The 3,143-nt window shown below is 28.9% G+C and overlaps 1 long non-coding RNA gene across 1 annotated transcript; it reads left to right on the forward strand.

The window, feature by feature from the left end:
* Positions 1 to 1,811: 1,811 nt before the first annotated feature.
* Positions 1,812 to 2,644, forward strand: LOC111433429. The gene is made up of 3 exons (XR_002708810.1): positions 1,812 to 1,957; positions 2,065 to 2,138; positions 2,572 to 2,644. It is a non-coding gene; the product is annotated as an uncharacterized LOC111433429 (long non-coding RNA).
* Positions 2,645 to 3,143: the final 499 nt, after the last annotated feature.

Genomic DNA, 3,143 nt, shown 5'->3' on the forward strand with positions numbered 1-3,143 from the left:
TATCTTATTATTATTTTTTCTCTTTGTTTATTTATATCGAAAAAATTAGGATAATAATGTTAATGCACTAAATTGTTTTATTTTTATAAATTAATATAAACAAAAAATTATTATAAATTAAAACGGGTATGTTTCCTTGCATTATTTCTATTAATAACTTATATGGACATAATACCATATTTATTAAAACTATTATTTATAATAAAATAAGTTCAATTTATTTAATGTGTATAAGTATTTACTTTTTGAGGGTGAAGTTGGAAATTTAAAATAAAAATATTATTTAATGATTCAAAATTAATTACTTTAATGCTTATAATTGATAATAATTTATAAATTAATTAGTACTGGTTTACCTTTCACAAATATAGAAAGAGAGATAATTAATTATATAAACAAATATAAATATTATTTATTGTGATTTATATAAATATAAATAATGAATTAATTAGGGATCTTGGTTTATATAAATATAAATATAAATAATGAATTGATTGTATTGTTTGTAAGCTCTTTCTTTTTTCTTTTTTTTAATATTTATAGATCATATTTGAAATTTTTTATAATTATTTAAACATATATTCCATACATTAACTAGGGTTGTGACTTAAGAAAATCATCGAATCTTAATATGAAATAACGTCATATTAAGAAATTTCATTATCTTACATCTTACATCGTCATGCTGTCATGCATCGTTGTCATCATATAACATCATCATAGACCACTTACTTGGTTGGCCTTAGTCGGTTTTCGCTAAATTCGAGTACGCTTGTCCGAGTACGCTTGTCTTCTGTCCCTTGAAGTTGCTCAAAGTGTTGGGAGTCGTTTCCTGTATGAGGTCCGAGGTCCATCTCATTTCGTTAGCATTTAACATTTCTATTGGGATATCATTGAGAAATAGTAATATGTGTTATCAAAGGATTCTTATTTCTCCTATGGAAGGATTCTTATTTCTCCTATGGAATGAGTCAATCATCCACTTTGGTATTATTGAACAAAAATGGTGATATTGTTGCTCCATTGATCAAGAATTTCGATTTTTGGGAAGTATAATGATCATCCAATAAGAAGGGTTTCAATTTTTTCAAATGAACGATTTGAAGACCTATTGATTCTAACAACTGATTGCAGATTCTAACAACTGATTGCAGAGTTGATCATTCGAACCTTTGAATTCATAGATGTGGATCTCGAACCTATGATTGGAGATATTCCCAAAACTCACAAAGAAAGAAACATCATTAAAAAAATGTTATGTTTTTTAAAAATCTTATTTAGAATTTAAATACTTTCTTTACAAATATGGATTTTATGGTAAAGAAATGATAAAAGAAAGATAAAGCAATTTTTAAAATTGAAAATTAAATAGTCATCCATTTATTTAATTATGCATAAAATAATAATTAAAAAAAATAGCATAATTTAAAGGAAAGTCAAATATATTCTATATTTGGAAAAAAAAATTAATTAAACTTACATTTTTAAAATACATGGTAAAATTGGTTGAAAATAAAAAAAAATTTAGTACTTAAAGAAGCGTATAGATTTTAAAATTAATTTCTTTTAATGAAATTTGATTAAAAAAAGAGGTTGTTACCCTTTTAATGAAATTGGATTATTATTATTATTATTATTATTTTGTTAAATTTAAATTGATCCAAAATCAGCTTGATGGTAGAAACGTCCCTGGAGCAAGGTGGAGACGAACAAATTTCCCCACCTTCGTCCACCAACAGTAGTTGAGCCCGGTTTGTGAAGGGAGAGTACCTTTTTCCAGTTTAAGATGACTTCTATGGTTTGGCTTTAGAGTTTCATATTCTAAATTCTCTCTCTGCAGGGTATGAAATTGATCATGGTTGATTGGTATAGACTCGTTAGAGGACGATTTACACTTTCAGGAAGGATTCGTGAACCAAGAGGGACTATAGAAGGAGATTGAGCTTGGAAATGTAAGGTACGATTTTGGGGTTTTGAGGAACTTTAGTAGATAATATCTCCCTCAATTCTTGGCCAAACTCGATGATTTGTTGTTCATTACGATTGAATTGAATAATATTGAAGGTTTGATGAAGAAACCAAAATCAAAAGTCTGCAATGTGAGAATTGATGATGGGAAAAGACACATCTACGTGAAGGTATGTCTAGATTACTATACTATATCTCTTTTTATGATATGTTTACGCAAGTGGTATTTATGCTGTTATATAGAGATGATGAGGGGTTCATCAATAAACTCCTAATCGTGAATTTGCTTCGATTGCAGAGGGTCTGAAAATATTATAGAATTAGTTGTGATTTGCTTGTACTACATGGAAATATTTTCAATGCTTTAATTTCACCTGAGCTTTAATTTCCCACAATTTTGGTAAAGATGACATCAAACCTTTAATTTCATATTCAAAATTAATTTCCACCGATCTTAGTTAACTTACAATCATATTGAATTCATTTATATGATCAGCAATAGATTCACCGTCACATATTTGTAAATTGAACAATCTCTGCATAAAATACACCTTGTTCATACTCGACATTTTTTTGGTACATACTCAATAGTACCTTCAACAGATCTGATATTGTCTTCTCCTAGATGATGTTGAACGCCGCATTTTTTGATAGCGTCAACCGAATCACCCCTGAGGCCTGCTGATCCTTGAGCTTCTACTGCTCCGTGTTCATGGTATCCGAATTCACCTCCTACAGGGGTTCGTGAAGATCTTTCTGGTATAGATAACCTTCAATCTGCATCGTCCAAAAATCGAAATCGGATCCATCAAACTTCTCAATTCCAACATTTGAGCTTTCGATCTTCACAGATCATGATGAATCTCGCCTAAATTTGATACTAGTTCATAGGATCACACAATAACACACACACTCGATCTAGATGATCACAAAGAACAGAAGAGAGAGAAAATGAAATGAGGAATATTGAATAAAGATTTATATTGATGACTTTAAGTATGTACGATAAGAGACAATATAGAGAAGGCAGAGAGTACATTTTAAAAGCACTACTAAGATTGTATATATATGGTTCAGTTTACTATAACTTTACCATATATACTCATTCATAGCCTTTTATTATATATTGTTTTTCACTATATATGACCATTTGCATTATATGTCATTTACCACAT

Source organism: Cucurbita moschata, unplaced genomic scaffold (genome assembly GCF_002738365.1).
Source record: "Cucurbita moschata cultivar Rifu unplaced genomic scaffold, Cmos_1.0 Cmo_Scf00042, whole genome shotgun sequence".
NCBI lineage: Eukaryota > Viridiplantae > Streptophyta > Magnoliopsida > Cucurbitales > Cucurbitaceae > Cucurbita > Cucurbita moschata.